This window comes from Vipera berus (genome assembly GCF_964194415.1).
Source record: "Vipera berus genome assembly, chromosome: W".
Classification (NCBI taxonomy): domain Eukaryota; kingdom Metazoa; phylum Chordata; class Lepidosauria; order Squamata; family Viperidae; genus Vipera; species Vipera berus.
In genome coordinates this window covers 73754673-73772708 of record NC_138210.1, presented here as the reverse complement: position 1 = coordinate 73772708, position 18036 = coordinate 73754673, and positions in this window count along the sequence as shown.

The following is an 18036-nucleotide window of genomic DNA, read 5'->3' as shown; positions in this document are numbered from 1 at the left end:
CACTCTGAAAGGATGCGAAACGAAAGTTTGCAAACCGGACGTCAATGCCACGAACCTCAAATGTTTTTGCTTTTGACAACCAATGGAGATGCGACCATTTTCCTTCATATGTTTTACTCTTTGAGTTAGAGTTAGATGACGCTGGTGGGGAGGAACGTCCACAAGAGTTTAGCTAGACATAGCAACGCTGAACCTAGTGTGAGAACCAAGGTTATTGAAAAAAAGAGATGATAAGAATTGGCGGGCTGGAGAGCTGAGGAGAAGCCCGCCTTTCAAACTAATTGGGGAATGTGATTTAGGACTGTTAATTGGAGGAGGGAATTGTGCTTTGAGACTATGTGCTCAGCGGAGGGGAACTCAGGTTTTGGCGTCGACTGTGTTAGCGCCGATGCTGTGCTCCTCAAATAAAGATTCTTTAAGGTGGTAAACAATGCCTCGAAGTTCTTTTGAAGAGTTTCATCTGGCAGAACTCTGACACCGAGAAAGATCTGTACGGTTCCCTTTCCTTTCTGATCAATAGAACTTGTGGTGGCTAGAGGACGATGGGGGCTGTAGTCCAACCATCTGGTGAGCCGCAAGTGTGGAAAAGAGGAGGAGGGATTTGGAAGTTTTACAGGAGGGTCTCAAGGACCCACCACACACACACACACACACACACACACACACACATAAGCATCGGTCCCATCGGTCCTATGCTTTAACCTTCCCTTTTTTTTTTTTGAGGAAGGGCTGATAGTAACCCCTTTACGGCTAATCCTTGACTTACAACAGTTTGTTTAGAGACTGCTGGAAATTACAACAGCCTTGAAAAAAAGTGGCTCGCACCATTTCAGCATCCCTGCGGTCATGTGGTCAAAATTTGGATGCTTGGCAACTGTTTCGTACTTATGACGGGTTCCGCGTCCCTGGGGTCATGTGATTATTGAAGTCAAGGGGAAAGCCAGACTCACTTAACAACCATGTTACCAACAGAACAGTGACTCACTTGTGACTCAGAGCCGTGGCAAGAAAGAATACGATAGGACAGGATGGGAATGGATAGAATGAAATAGAATAGAATAATGAAGAAAGAGATTAGAATAGAGTAAATATAATAGTGAAGAATAGAATGTGGAATGTGGAATATAAAATATAGAATATCAAATACTGAATAGAATATATTGAATAGAGAATACAGAATATAGAATAGAATGTAGAATAGAGTACAGAATAAAATATATCAAATAGAATATAGAATATATAGAGAATACAGAATATAGAATAGAATGTAGAAAAGAGATTACAGAATATAATATATAGAATAGAATAGAGAATAGAATATATAGAATATAATATATAGAGAATATAGAAATAGAATAGAGACTACAGAATATAATATAGAGAATAGAATATAGAATATAATATAGAGAATATAATATAGAGAATAGAGAATATAGAAATAGAATAAAGACTACAGAATATAATATAGACAATAGAATATAGAATAGAATATAGAGAATAGAATATAGAGAATAGAGAAATAGAATAGAGAATATAGAATAGAATATATAGAATAGAATATAGAATAGAATATATAGAATAGAATATAGAATAGACTACAGAATATCATATATAGAATGGGGAATATAATACATAGAACAGAATAGAAAATAGAATATAGAATAGAAACTACAGAATAGAATATATAGAATAGAAACTACAGAATAGAATATATAGAATAGAATACAGAATATAGAATAGAATATTGACTGCAGAATAGAAAATATAGAATACAATAAAATATAGAATAGAATATAGAATATAGAAATGGAACAGAAAAGAATTCTTTACTGGCTAAGTGTGACTGGACAGACAAGGACGTTGTCTCCAGTGCAGAAACTGTCAGTGTACATACACACAACAAAGCGATAGGTCGTAGATCATAGATCATAAAAAGGTCATAAGGGGGCCAAACTCACTTAGCAGCTGTTTTGCTTAAGCAACAGAAATTTTGGGCTCCCAAGTGGCCGTACATCAAGGACTCCCCTGTATCCTTATTATTGCACTTAAGGCTTTGCTCGTAAACCGCTTCCTAATGCATTTATTCCTTTTTGCAAACTTTTATTCTGCTGCCATCCATCTCTCTTCTGGGCGGCATCCACAACCATCATTCCTGTGTGGGTCTGCGTGTTTTCGTTCCTGCCTTGCGTGTTTGTACATACAGTAGTAGGCAAAATTGTGGAAACATTTTGGGAAAAGTGTATTTTTGAGGTTTTTTGGAGCCCTACCATAAAATATATATATCAATGGAAAGATAATTTAATCAAGAACGTAACGTGACAAAGTTTGTTCAACGATCTGTACTGTATTCTATGAAAGGTTATAGCCAAATAACCAGAAAAAGGGAGCACAACTTGCTTAGGTTGATCTCAGGTAGCTTTCTTTCATCCGATTGTAGCCAATGAGCGTGAGTGTTTAGAGAGCCAATCGGGTGTCATCTTGGCAATGAGCCAATCAGATCACAGCAGGATCCAGTGATTGATGTCAGGTATTGAAGCTGAGAGGAGGACATTTGTCAGTGTGTTATGTGATCGTTTATCAAGTTGGCTGGGGTTTTTTTTTGGTGTTCTTTCATTTAGTGAACTTGTTAAACGTAATAAAATTAAAGTAACAGTGAAAAGAAGGGACGTGGTGGCTCATTGGGTTAGGACGCTGAGCTTGTCGATCAGAAGGTCGGCAGTTTGGCGGGTCGAATCCCGAGTGCCGTGTAGCAGAGCGAGCGCCTGTTACTCGTCCCAGCTTCTGCCAACCTAGCAGTTCGAAAGCACGTAAAAATGCAAGTAGGAAAATAGGGACCACTCCAGTGGGAAGGTAACAGCGTTCCGTGCGCCTTTGGCGTCTAGTCATGCCGGCCACATGACCACGGAGACGTCCTCGGACAAGCGCTGGCTCTTCGGCTTTGAAACGGAGATGAGCACCGGCCCCTAGAGTCGGAAACGACTAGCACGCGTGTGTGGGGGAACCTTTACCTTAACAGTGCAAAAGAGTGGACCGGTCACCCAGAAAGCCATGTAAAATAGTATTATTAAGTGAACGAGGCTACGGTTGTAAAGAAATGAGAAGAAAAATGGGTGAAAACTTAAACCAAAGGCGGCATTTCCACTGCCCACTTTTGCCAGAAAGGGTTTCCGCCATTTTGGCCACTACTGCAGGCAGAATATTAAGCAGGAATTAAAAACGCCGTCCGTTAAAATCCATCCCAAGAGCTCCGATCGCTTCAAAGGCAATATGGGAATTCTTTGCCAATTAGACCGGGACAAGGGGGTTACTAGCTTGTGTCTTCTCAGCAGGAGGAACCTGCCTTCCTGCCCTGGTTTGATGGGAGTTACAAGCTCGTTGCGTCGCTCGTAAACCGGGTTGTCGAGAGGCAGGCATGCGGCTTGAGCCGATGAAGCCCCGAAACCCACCGACGTGGCCAGGCATTTATTTATTTATTTTATTTTATTTTTAATCCCATTTATATCCCGCCCTTCTCCGAAGACTCAGGGCGGCTTACAAGCTTAGCAGTAGCCTTCATTCTATGTATATGCCTGCTTATTAGGGCTTTCACACACACACCCCAAGCGGCATTTTTACAAAGTCAGCTTAATTGCCCCCAACAATCTGGCTCCTCATTTTACCTACCTGGGAAGGATGGAAGGCTGAGTCAACCTTGAGCCTGGTGGGACGCGAACCTGCACTAATGGCAGGCAGCAAACCCAGATAGTCCTCGGTTTACAGCGGTTTATTTAGTGAGCGTTCGAAGTTACAGCAGCTCGGGGGTGGGGGAAAGGGGGCTTACGACCGTTCTTTTCGCATTTACGGCCGTTGCGGCCTCTCCCAGGGTGACGTGATCAAAATCGAGAGGCTCGGCGACTGATGCGTATTTATGACGGTCGCAGTGTCCCCCGGGGGTCAGGTGATCCCGTTTTTGCGTCCTCCTGACAAGCCAAGTCAATGGGGGGGGGAGGGGGGGAAAAAGCCAGATTCATTTAACGGCGGCGTGACTGTCTTAACAACTGCAGCGATTCATTGAACAGGTGTGAGAAGTAAAATCCCTTCTCTTCTTCCTCCTCCTCTCCGTTTCCTTCCGTCTTCCCTTTCCTTCTTCCCTCTTTCCTTTCTTCCTCCCTCTACCTCTTCCTTCTTCCCTCCCTCCCTTCTGTCTTTCCTTGCTTTCCCTGCTTCCTCCCTCTTTCCTTCCTCCCTCCCTCCACCTTTACCTCTCCTTCCTTCCTTCCTTCCTTCGTCCCTTGCTCTCCCTTCTTCCTCCCTCCCTCCACCTTTACCTGTCCTTCCTTCCATCTTCCCTTGCTTTCAGTTCTTCCTCTTTCCTTGCTTCCTCCCTATCCGGGCCTTTCCATCTTTCCTTCCTTGCATCTTCCCTTGCTTTCCCTTCTTCCTCCCTCATTTTCCTTCTTTCCCCCTCTACCTCTCCTTCCTTCCTTCTTCCCTCGCTTTCCTTTCTTCCTGTTTTCCTTCCTTCCTCCAACTTTACCTCTCCTTCCTTCCTTTTTCTTTCCTTCCTTCCTTCCCCTTCTTCCTCCATTTTCCACCCTCCTTCCCTCCACCTTTACCTTTCCTTTCTTCCTTCCTTCTCCCGCTGTCCTTTCTTCCTTCGTTTTCCTTCCCTCCTTCCCTTTATCCTTTTCCTTCCTTCCTCCCTCCTCCACCCCCAATTGTCCTCCTTCCTTCCTTCCCTTTATCCTTTTCCTTCCTTCCTCCCTCCTCCACCCCAATTGTCCTCCTTCCTTCCTTCCCTTTATCTTTTTACTTCCTTCCTCCCTCCTCCACCCCCAATTGTCCTCCTTCCTTCTTTCCTTCCTTCCCTTTATCCTTTTCCTTCCTTCCTCCCTCCTCCACCCAATTGTCCTCCTTCCTTCTTTCCTTCCTTCCCTTTATCCTTTTCCTTCCTTCCTCCCTCCTCCACCTCCCAATTGTCCTCCTTCCTTCTTTCCTTCCTTCCCTTTATCCTTTTCCTTCCTTCCTCCCTCCTCCACCCCCCAATTGTCCTCCTTCCTTCCTTCCCTTTATCCTTTTCCTACCTTCCTCCCTCCTCCACCCCCCAATTGTCCTCCTTCCCTCCTTCCCTTTATCCTTTTCCTTCCTCCCTCCCTCCCTCCTCCACCCCAATTGTCCTCCTTCCTTCCCTTTATCATTTTCCTTCCTTCCTCCCTCCTCCACCCCCAATTGTCCTCCTTCCCTCCTTCCTTCCTTCCCTTTATCCTTTTCCTCCCTCCCTCCCTCCTCCACCCCAATTGTCCTCCTTCCTTCCTTCCCTCCTTCCTTCCCTTTATCCTTTTCCTCCCTCCCTCCCTCCTCCACCCCCAATTGTCCTCCTTCTCTCCTTCCTCCCTTCTCCGAAATATATCCCAAACAGCAGACTTTTTGTTTACAATGCAGGAATGTTTCTCAAAGGCACGTGAAGGTTGTAAGGCACACGCGCAGAACCCTGGACAACAAACACACACAAACACACACACACGCGCACACCCCCCCTTTAGGAATACCACCTTCTCAGAGCGAGGCTTCGGCTGTCCCTTTTAACCTTTAATTTTATTTCTAGCAGATCCAAAGGGATCCGGGGGTGGGGAGGGGGGCGCCTCCCCATTGGTTGCACGTCGGAAAAGCGCTTTGAATTGTCTGGTTTCTCCAAAACACACAAACACACACACAAAAACCCACCCAGCCCCCGCCGGAAAGCATCTGCCGCGTGACTCTCCCCGCACGTGTCCTGCCTCGCTGGGCGGCTGGCTGTCGGCGAGCCAATAGAAAGCCCGCCTTTGCGGGGCCGGCCAATGGGCGCGGGCGGGAGGCGTGGCCGAGGCACGCGGACTCCTGCATGCAGGCGGCGGAGCGGACCCAATAGGAGGAGGAGGAGGAGGAGCGAAAAAAAAAAGAGGCGGGGCGCCCCCCTCCGCTCGGCCGACTTCGCCCGCTGCGGCGCCGGCCGGCGAATGAGGCGGCGGCGCTCGGCGCCTATTTATAGCAGGGGGCGGAACGTGGGCGGAGACAGAAGGGGGAACGGAGGGCCGCCATTGGACGGCCGCGTCGGGGGCGTGTCTGTGTCTGTGTGTGGGTCGCGGCGCCGCACGCGGACCGCTGCATGGGCGGGCTGCGGCGCCAGGCTGAAGCGGACCGCGCCGAGGACCGAGCGGAGGGATCGATCGGCCGGGGAGGTGAGCGGGGAGCGGGGAGCGGACAGGGCTGGAGGCAGGGTCTCTGAGCCGGGGGTCCGTTTTTTTTGGGGGGGGGGGTTTGGGGGTTCGGAAGCCGACCCTGGTGAGGACAGGGCTGCAAGGGGAAGGGTCGCCGGAAAGGGGCAGGGGCGCCCTTGGAGGGGGAGGGGGAAGGGGGGGCTTTCGATCGGGGTCACACAGGGGGGAGGGCTGCTATGGGGTGGGGGGCTTGATTGGTAGGGGGGGCAACCTGCAATCAGCCTTGCTGGATCGGGCTGGGGTCTCAACCAGAGCCCACAGCTATCCCCGGGGGTCTCGGGATGGGGGTCTTGGCTGGTGGGGGCGGCACCTGCAGTCAGCCTTGCTGGATCGGGCCGAGAGGGTCTCAACCGGGGACCCCCAGCTATCCCCAGGGGACTTGGGATGGGGGCTTAGTTGGTGGGGGTGGCACCTGCAATCAGCCTTGCTGGATCGGGCTGGGGTCTCAACCAGAGCCCACAGCTATCCTCGGAGGACTCAGGATGGGGGTCTTGGTTGGTGGGGTACCTGCAATCAGCCTTGCTGGATCGGGCCGAGAGGGTCTCAACCGGGGACCCCCAGCTATCCCCAGGGGACTTGGGATGGGGGCTTAGTTGGTGGGGGTGGCACCTGCAATCAGCCTTGCTGGATCGGGCTGGGGTCTCAACCAGAGCCCACAGCTATCCTCGGAGGACTCAGGATGGGGGTCTTGGTTGGTGGGGTACCTGCAATCAGCCTTGCTGGATCGGGCCGAGAGGGTCTCAACCGGGGACCCCCAGCTATCCCCAGGGGACTTGGGATGGGGGCTTAGTTGGTGGGGGTGGCACCTGCAATCAGCCTTGCTGGATCGGGCCGAGAGCGTCTCAACCAGGGACCCCCAGCTATCCCTGATTGTCTCGGGATGGGGGTCTTGGTTGGTGGGGTACCTGCAATCAGCCTTGCTGGATCGGGCCAAGAGGGCCTCAACCGGGGACCCCCAGCTATCCCCGGGGGTCTCGGGATGGGGGTCTTGGCTGGTGGGGTACCTGCAATCAGCCTTGCTGGATCGGGCCGAGAGGGTCTCAACCGGGGACCCCCAGCTATCCCCGGGGGGTCTCGGGATGGGGGTCTTGGTTGGTGGGCTACCTGCAATCAGCCTTGCTGGATCGGGCCGGGGTCTCAACCAGAGCCCACAGCTATCCCCGGGGGTCTCAGGATGGGGGTTTTGGTTGGTGGGGGCGGCACCTGCAATCAGCCTTGCTGGATCGGGCCGAAAGGGTCTCAACCGGGGACCCCCAGCTATCCCCGGGGGGTCTCGGGATGGGGGTCTTGGTTGGTGGGCTACCTGCAATCAGCCTTGCTGGATCGGGCCGGGGTCTCAACCAGAGCCCACAGCTATCCCCGGGGGTCTCAGGATGGGGGTTTTGGTTGGTGGGGGCGGCACCTGCAATCAGCCTTGCTGGATCGGGCCGAAAGGGTCTCAACCGGGGACCCCCAGCTATCCCCGGGGGGTCTCGGGATGGGGGTCTTGGTTGGTGGGCTACCTGCAATCAGCCTTGCTGGATCGGGCCGGGGTCTCAACCAGAGCCCACAGCTATCCCCGGGGGTCTCAGGATGGGGGTTTTGGTTGGTGGGGGCGGCACCTGCAATCAGCCTTGCTGGATCGGGCCAAAAGGGTCTCAACCGGGGACCCCCAGCTATCCCCGGGGGGTCTCGGGATGGGGGTCTTGGTTGGTGGGCTACCTGCAATCAGCCTTGCTGGATCGGGCCGGGGTCTCAACCAGAGCCCACAGCTATCCCCGGGGGTCTCGGGATGGGGGTCTTGGTTGGTGGGGTACCTGCAATCAGCCTTGCTGGATCAGGCCGAGAGGGCCTCAACCGGGGACCCCCAGCTATCCCCGGGGGTCTCGGGATGGGGGTCTTGGCTGGTGGGGTACCTGCAATCAGCCTTGCTGGATTGGGCTGAGAGGGTCTCAACCGGGGACCCCCAGCTATCCCCGGGGGTCTTGGGATGGGGGTCTTGGCTGGTGGGGTACCTGCAATCAGCCTTGCTGGATCAGGCCGAGAGGGTCTCAACCAGGGACCCCCAGGGGGGGTCTGTGGATGAGGGTGGGGGCTGGTGATGATAGAAGGAGACACTCCCCATGGAAAAAACCTAATGAAAACTGGAAGTGGGGTGGCACAGAGGGAGGGAGAATAGGGTGGAGGGGGAGAGGATGTGGGGAAGGGGTGTTGCTATAGATCCCCTTGTCCGAATTTGAAAAGGATCCTGGAAAATGCCAAAAATGCAAAGCGCTTTTAGGGTGCAACGCATCAAAAAAAAAAAACAACCTCTAAATTCTGGATCTGGGACAGTTCCTGGTGGATGACCTCTAGGATTCCCAGCAGGTTGGCAAGAGTTGACAACATGGTCCTTAGGGAGCTGCTAGTGGCACCAGTCACCCGTGACGTGGTCTGAAGGGCTGTCAGTTGAAGCTGATGAAGCCAGCTTCCCAGAAGTAATTGTTTGTGTGTGTGTGTGTGTATGTATGTATGTCAGGGGTCTTCAAACGTGGCCCTTGTATGACTTGTGGACTTCGAGTCCCAGAATTCCTCAGCCAGCGTGAGGGAATTATGACCATTTGATGACTTGTGGACTTCGAGTCCTAGAATTCCTCAGCCAGCGTGAGGGAACCTCAGCCAGCGTGAGGGAATTAGGACCATTTTATGACTTGTGGACTTCAACTCCCAGAATTCCTCAGCCAGCGTGAGGGAATTAGGACCATTTTATGACTTGTGGACTTCAACTCCCAGAATTCCTCAGCCAGCGTGCCTCCCTCAGGAATTCTGGGAGTTGAAATCCACAAGTCATCAGAGGGCCAGGTTTGAAGACCCTTGATAATATATGCTGGTGATAGCAGGTGTTATGGTATATATGATCTACATATTTCTACGATATGAATAGAATAGATCATTTTAAACCCTACCTTTCCATTGGTGGGTTTCATCCCACCAATGGCAACAATTATATCTGCCCTCATTTACATAAATTTCCGTAATTCACCTATTTATTGGTAAAGACATTTGCGTCCTTTATGGCTGACTCTGTGTCTACTTTCTACACAACCTGTGCGGTGCCTGAGTTCCCCTACTTCCTTACTATCTGTTTGATTAGTGCACGTGGTGTGGCACTCACTAGTAAAAGCTTGATTGTGCTTGACAGCAAGCTGGATATTCTTAATTGCACCAACATCTGTCTTGCATGCGCTGATAATCCTATTAGTTTTCGATAGCGGGAGGCAGAAATGTTCTCTATCAATTAACTCAGTGTCCCCGTTGTTTAGTTTAAGTATGATATGGTAGCTGAAACGGGATGGGGGGGGGGGAGGTGGCTCCTGCATGAGCAAGGGGTTGAGCTAGAAGACCTCTAAGGTCCCTTTCCAACTCTGTTCTGATTGATTGATTTCAGCTTGAATGCTTTAATCTGAAAGGTTTTTTTTTGTCTAGCAGAGCTTTTAAATGGCAGCAGGGCTGGACAGCTCTGTTTTCCAACCCCCTGGAATGACCCATGGGCTCACGCTCAGCAAACTGGGTTAATTCGCAGGCAGGAGCCGCGCGTTGCTCAGAGGCCCAAGAGAGAGAGAGTCTGAGAATCATTGCACTGAACAGAGTCAAGGAAATCAGTTAAGGAGATTAAACGGCGACACCTAAATAGGAATCTTCCTATAGGAACATTGTGTCTCCTTTGGTAGCATGGTAATTATAAAGATTAGAGTAATTCTTGAGCTGTCTGTGAAATCTGGAATTGTTTGGGTGCAGGGAGATTTTCTTGCTGTTTTCTCAGATTTCTATTCTATTCTATTCTATTCTATTCTATTCTATTCTATTCTATTCTATTCTATTCTATTCTATTCTATTCTATTCTATTCTATTCTATTCTATTCTATTCTATTCTATTCTTTCCATTTCCATTCTATATATTCTATTCTATTCTATTCTATTCTATTCTATTCTATTCTATTCTATTCTATTCTATTCTATTCTATTCTATTCTATTCTATTCTATTCTATTCTATTCTACAATCTGTCTATTCTATTCTACAATCTGTCTATTCTATTCTACAATCTGTCTATTCTATATTTACTATATTCTTTTGTATTTTGTTCTATATTTACTATATTCTTTTCTATTCTATTCTATATTTTTCTATTCTGTTCTATTCTATTTCCTTATTTCTATTCTATTTTATTTATTTTATTTTGGGGGGCTATTTTTAATTTTTATTTTAACTTGTATATATTGTATTGTTTTAATCTGCCCTGTAAAACGCCCTGAGTCCCTCGGGAAAAGGGCGGTATATAAATCGAAATCAATCAATCAATCAATATTCTATTCTATTCCACTGAATATTTTATTTTTCTATTCTGCTCTATAATTTATTCTATTCTATTCTCTTTTCCTTTCCTTTCCATTTCTATTCTTTTCCATTTCTATTTCTATTATTTCTATTACTATTATTTCTATTTTTATTTCTATTAGATAGGGTTAGATAGGTAGATACAGTAGATAAATAGATAGAGTATAAATTTGACACAAGCAGTCCCCAACTTACGTCAGTTCATTTAGTGACCATTTAAAGTAACTTACGACCATTTTTCACATTGGCAGCATCCCCCACGGTCACGTGATTCAAATTCAGATGTTTGGCAACCGATTCACATTTATGACAGTTGCACCGTCCTAGGGGCGTGTGTGTGTGTGTGTCACATGATTTCCACCCCCACACACACCCCTTTTGCGACCTTCCGACAGGCAAAGCCAACGGGGGCTGGGGGAGGGGGAAAGCCGAGTTCACTTAACGACCGTGCCACTAACTTGCAGCGATTTACTTAACCGCCATGGCGAGCGAGGCGGTCAAATGGGGGCAGAACTCACTTTGCCCACGTCTCGCTTAGCCCACGAAATATGGAGCTGAATTGTGGTCGTATTGCGGGAGTGATGGGTGGGGAGGTGGGACTGTCTGTAAATAAAAAATAAATAAATTGGCCAGGGTTCCTATCCTAGACGAAGAGACGGGAAGAGCCATTTTGTCTGAAATGGCATAGGGCAGCTCTTTTATGACTCGTGGACTTCAACTCCCAGAATTCCTGAGCCAGCCAGGCTGAGGGGAAAGGAAGAAGTTTCCAAGCTGAGCCATGCTGGCTCAGGAATTCTGGGAGTTGAAGTCCACGAGTCATGAAGGGAGCCATAGTTCCCCCATGCTGGCTCAGGAATTCTGGGAGTTGAAGTCCACGAGTCATAAAAGAGCCAAGGTTGCCTACCCCTGGTATACCTTTTCCTGCCTGAGCAGGGAGTTGGACTAGATGACCTCCAAGGTCCCTTCCAGCTTTTTTATTATTATTATTGATCATCGCACAGTCAGCCAGATGTTCAGACTGGATTTGGCATTTTTGTCTACCTGTCGAGTCCTTGCCAAGGACCTGGGAGAGGCCGATGTGGATGTTCGATGGCGTTGCAGATCTCGTCGCAGGATGGAAGCCGTTCCTAGTAAGGCCACCTTTTGCAATTGACTAATGGCGAATTTGTCAATGCCGATGATGGTGTCCAAGTGGTGCTCCAGTTGTTTTGGGATGGCACCCAAGGGGCCTATGACTATTGGTGCCACCCTTGCTTGCCTTTGCCACAGTCTTTCTATTTCTATTTGTAGGTCTTTGTATTTTGTTATCTTCTCTAGTTCTTGTTGTTGTTGTTGATATTATTATTATCTGCCTTGGAGCCGAGTTGCTTCTTGTCTTTTGCTGGAAAAAAAACCAGCAGCCCTGGAAATTAGCTTTGGATTCTGCTGCTCTCGATTGAAAACCGTGATTAGGTAACACCGGGGTGACTCTCCGGCGGTTCTCCGTTTGGCAATTACGTAATGAAACGCAGCTGTTCCACTGCGTGGAGCATTGTGTTCCCAAAATGCTGCGGGCCGGGAGGATTTGAGTCATTGTGTCGTCCAACTTTGGTGGGTCTGTCTGTGGCCCGGGGTTTGTGTTTGCCTAGGATTATGGGTTGTGGGGAAAAAAGACTGCGTGGAGGGAGGGGAAGTAGGGATGATGGGTTTGTCACATGTACAAAATGAAAGAGAATTCCTGGTTATTTACTGAACAGATTCTATCTATCTATCTATCTATCTATCTATCTATCTATCTATCTATCTATCTATCTATCTATCTATCATCTATCTATCTATCTATCTATCTATCTATCTATCTATCTATCTATCATCTATTGAATAGAATAAAATAGAAATAGGAAAAGAATCGAGAATAGAATAGAATATAGATGGGAATAGGAATAGAATATAGAATAGAAATAAAATAGAGAGTAGAATAGAATAGAATAAGAAATAGAATAGAATAAGAAATAGAAGAAAAGAGAAAATAGAAGAGAACAGAACAGATCTTGGAGATGTAATCGATCCCCCTGCTCCAGTCTCTTTTTAAAACTTTCCAGTGTTGGAGCACCCACAACATCTGGAGGCAAGCTGTTCCACCGGTTAATTGTTCTCACTGTCAGGAAGTTTCTCCTTAATTCCAGGTTGCTTCTCTCCTTGACGAGTTTCCATCCGTTGCTTCTTGTCCTGCCTTCGGGCGCTTTGGAGAATAGCTTGACTCCCTCTTCTTTGGGGCAGCCCCTCAAACACATGTCACCCCTAGTCCTTATTTTTACTAAACTAGACATACCCAATTCCTGCAACCATTCTCATATGTTTTTATTTTTTTAAATATACATTTTATGTGTATTTTGCAGTCTGTCTGTCTATGTATATCTATCACCTATCTTCTCTCTCTCTCTCTCTCTCTCTCTCTCTCCTATCATCCCTTCCTCCCTCCCTCCATCCAAGACTAATAGAGGTGTCTAGAGGGCAACTGAAGCAGGAGGAGGGGGATCACAGACCCTGTGGGAGGGGGATCGCAGACCCTGTTGCTGTGATCCACCAACAAAATAGAGCCACAGATTAAGTACTTTAAAACCTACTCAGGCTAATCACATCATTTAGCAAAACCTATTTGCTATCCTCCACCAATCTGCAGTGTAAGCTTTGTTCAGTTTGCCTGGTACTTAACGCTGGTACCGATAGACGAGGTTATAGTTCGGGGTTGAACTAAGGAGTCCTGGGTGGTCTCTGAGCTTTGGGGTTTATTTTCTTGCAGACGTTGCGTGACCCAACTAGGGAACGTTATCAGTGTCAGAAGGCCGTGGGGTTTGCGGAGAGGAGGAGGAGGGAAAGACAGGAGGAGGAAGAGGAGGACTATGGGGTCCTTGGTGCCCTCTGAGCTGGCTTGTTTTCTTGCAGACGTTTCATGACCCAACTAGGGAACATCATCAGCACTAAGAAGGGAGTGGGGTTTTTGGAGAGAGGAGGAAGAGGAGGAGGAGGAGAACTGTGGGGTCCTTGGTGGTCTCTCTGAGCTTGCTTCTTTTCTTGAAGACGTTTCATGACCCAACTAGGTAGCGTCATCAGTGCTAGAAGGAAGGAGGAGGAGAACTGTGGGGTCCTTGGTACCCTTTGAGCTGGCTTGTTTTCTTGAAGACGTTTCATGACCCAACTAGGCAACATCATCAGTGCTAGAAGGGAGTGTGGGAGAAGGAGGAGGAGGAGGAACACGACTGTGGGGCCCTTGGTGCTCTCTGAGCTGGGTGGTTTTCTTGCAGACGTTTCATGACCCAAGTAGGCAACATCATCAGTGCTGGAAGGGCGTGTGGGAGGAGGAGGAGGAGGAGGAGGAGGAGGAGGAGGAGGAGGAGGAAGATTGTGGGGTCGACGTGCATCACCGTGTAGCCACTCTCCTTTGTGACTTTGTTGTTTCCTGGTGTGCTTTTCTGTCTGTCTGTCTATCTGCCTCTCTCTCTCTCTCTCTTTCTCTCTCTCTCTCTCTCTCTCTCTGTGTGTGTGTGTGTTAGTGTTTCCTTTTCTTCTTTCTGTTTTGGCTCTTGACTCACACGTTGGTGTGCATGCCAATAGTTTGTTTTTGGGGTTTGGGGGTTTTTTTTTGTGTGTGTGTGTGATCCAAGCAAGAAAGTAAGCGCGGCAACGCATCTCCGAACGGGCTTTTTTTTGAAAGGAAGAATAGAAAGTATTCCTCGGCTTACGAGCGCAAGCGGGCCCAAGATTTCCGATTGCCGTTGTTAAGCGAGACAGTTCTAGTCCCGCTTTAGGTAGGCAAGCCGGCTGGGGGACTCTGGACCCACCCCTATGAGGTGGTGAGTTCTAGTCCCACCCTTAGGCAGGAAAGCCAACGGGGGGGGGCGTCACTCTCAGCCCAACCCACCTCGCAGGGCTGTTGTTGCAGGGAACACAGGAGGAGGGCGACGTGTCGCACATGTTCGACGCCTCGAGTTCTCTATAAAAACAATAACGGTGGGCTATAAATACATCCATAAATTACATTTCATCACTATTTGGTACCCCAGAGAGCAAGCTGGACACAGCGGAGAGGTTAACAGTGGCCAGTTTTTAATTGCCAGACTCCAACAGAGAGATAAAACAACAAAGGGGGGGGAGAGAAACCCCCCCCCTCAAAATAACCCAAGAGAAGCTTAATTTTTCACGGGTTGCAAAGTCCATCAACCCAAGGTGTCTTCTTCAGGAACATTTATAATTAGCCACGTTAACCGGGCCGGGATTAAGCCTCATTGGCTGCCTTTCAGATGATGGGATGACTAACATCCCGACATGCAAAAAAAAATAATAATAAAAAAATTGAGACTACGGTCTTTTAAATGACATGACTCAGCTGTAAGTAGGCTGCCCGCTTTATTTTTACATCCAGGCAGAGCTGAAGTTGAGGAATAATCGGAACTGAAGGCCGGAGAGGAAGCGAAAACTGCATAATAACATCATTTTCGGCTGGTGTTTCTCAAACTTTTAAGGCGAGGGGACTTCGACTCCCAGAATTCCCCCCGCCGGCATGGCTGCCGCTGGAATTCTGGGAGTTGAAGTCCCCACATTTTAAGCAGGCTTATTGGGGAATTCTGAAAGTTGAACTCCGCAGGTCTTAAACAGGACTCTTCAAACTTGGCCCTTTGATGACTTGGGGACTTCAACTCCCAGAATTCCTCAGCCAGCCAGCCTGGCTGAGGAATTCTGGGAGTTGAAGTCCCCAAGTCATCAAAGGGCCAAGTTTGAAGGCTCCTGCGACTTAAAGCATGCTGGCTGGGGAATTCTGGGATCTGAAGTCCACCCATCCTAAAGCATGTTGGCTGGGGAATTGCTCACATTTTAAAGCAGACTAGCTGGGGATTCTGGGAGTTGAAGTCCACATATCTTATAGCAGGCTGCTAGGGAATTCTGGCAGTTGAAGACCACATATCTTAAAGCACACTGGCTGGGGAATTCTGGGAGTTGAAGTCCACCCATCTCAAAGCCTGCCATCTGAGGGATCCCACATATCTTAAAATTCCCGAGGTGTTCTAAAGACATGGATGGGCCTGGGCCTGGATGCAGAGAATAAAATTGTGATTTTAGGTTAGGACACCAAAAATATTGAGCTGAAAAGTCTCTTCAAACCTGGCTGTTGGGATTCCTCCGCAAAGCCACAACTTTTGCTCCAGGCTCATAGATAGGGACGCCTGCGCTAGAAGTCCCAGCGGTGCCAACGCGGAAGCTGTTTCACCGGATCAGATGTACGGCAACGCCCCCAAAATGCCAGCGGGTACAGTAGGGCAAAAGTGATGTGAATCGTTCTGGGTGTGAACTATTTGGGGCGGGGACAGGACTCCACCGGGCAGCGCCAAATTTCCCAGCATCGTTGCGCTACGTGTCCCCCTCCTGCTCCCAGGCGCTGCCCCAGTTGCACAATGTTCTGTATGAATGTGAATTTGGGCGAGGCGTGCCTGCAAGGACTTGCAGCCTCTGTGTGTGTTTGTGTGTGTGTGTGTGGGGTGTGTGTTTGTGTGCAAGGCTTGGGCCAGGTCGGTGTTTCCAGCAGGGGGCAGCACCTTTCACAACCCCTCCAAAACAAAATCAAAGAAAAAAAAACCCAAAGCACAACTTTGCTGGAATAAGACAGGGACCTGTTGGTGATGCCTGGTGGTGGTGGACTTTATTTATTTCCAAGGTGCATCTGCTGGGCACGCCTTAAATGGCTCCAAATGCTAAAATGTGGGGGACAGTAGTGAAGGGGACGGAGAGGTGGCTGCTTGTCTCCTGCTCCGTGGACCACGACGCCCATAATCCACAGGGAGCATGGCCAAAGGCTGCTTAAGGATGACGGGAGCAGACCTGAAGATTTCCTAGTTCAGAAATTAGTGTGGTGTTTCTTCATCTGGGTCTCTTTCAGAGATGAGGACTTTAGAATGGAATGGAATAGAGTAGAAAATAGAGAAGAGAATAGAATAACACAAGTTGGAAGGGACCTTGGAGGTCTTCTAGTCCAACCCCCTGCTCAGGAAGGAGACCCTATACCATTTCAGGCAAATGACCTTTAAAGCCCTACATGGCATGGGTCCGGAGTACCTTAGGGAGCACCTGCGGCCGGCATCAACCTCCCTCCGCCCTGTGCGCTCCCACAGAGAGGGCCTCCTCAGGGTGCCACCGGTCAGAGAGTGCCGTCTGGCGGCCCCCAGGGGGAGGTCCTTCTCCGTGGGCGCGCCGGACTTGTGGAACCGTTTACCGGTTGAGCTCCGGATGGCGCCCGACCTTTGCTCCTTCCGACGGGATCTTAAGACCTACTTGTTTGAACAAGCCGGCCTGGCCTGATGGGTTTTGGGTTTTATTACTGCTTTTAATGTATTTTAACTTATTGTTTTAAGGCATTGGGCACTTTGTTTAATCTTTTCTTAATTTTTGTATTTTTGTATTAGTATTTATTGCCCTGTTCACCGCCCTGAGTCCTTCGGGAGAAGGGCGGTATACAAATAAAATTATTATTATTATTATTATTATTATTATTATTATTATTATTATTATTATTATTATTATTATTATTATTATTATTATTATTTTACTTATTTCATTTCATTTCATTTCATTATTTCATTAATTTTATTATTTTTTATTATTTTACATTTTATTTTATATTTTATTTTATTTTACATTTTATTTATTTTATTGTATTGTATTTTCATTTCATTTTATTGTATTGTATTGTTTATATTTTATTTTATTAATTTTATTATTTTATTTTATTTTATTTTATTATATTATATTATATCATATTATTATTTTATTTTATTATTTATTATTTTATTTTATTATTTTATTTTATTATTATTTTATTTTATTTTATTTTATTATTTTATTTTATTTTATTTTATTTTATTTTATTTTATTTTATTTTATTATTTTATTTTATTTTAATTTTATTATTTTATTATTTTATTATTTTATTTTATTTTTGCCAGGAATCAAAGCCTCTCTTCTTTTCTGCTAACCTAAGGAAGCCGGCTTGCCTGCCTCCTCTGAGTCAGCCTAAAGTGCTTTTCCACCCTGCTCTCCCCTCCCTTGGGGTGTGGAGGGAGGGCCTGGCAGCCTCTCGAACCCGGCGCCGGCTGAGCCAAATAGGACAAAATGTTCCCCGTCTGACTTTGACGGCCGCCCTGTTCCTCCAGTTGGGAGGCTGCAAGCCGCTCTGCAGGCCGGCAGAGGAGGGAGGCGGAGCTCCCGCCCCCTGGCTCCGCCCCCTGGCTGGTGACAGCTGGCCTTTCCAGCTGCTGCCACTCGGAAGTCTTCTATTATATAAGAGCCCGGGCTGGGCGCCAGTGACCTGGTTACAGGGAGGAATTTGGCCAGTTTGTTGCGGTTACAGTTGGACAAGGGCCAGGTGGCAAAGGGCTGCGAGCGTCGCCTTGCAGATGCTTGCTCTTGGGCATGGA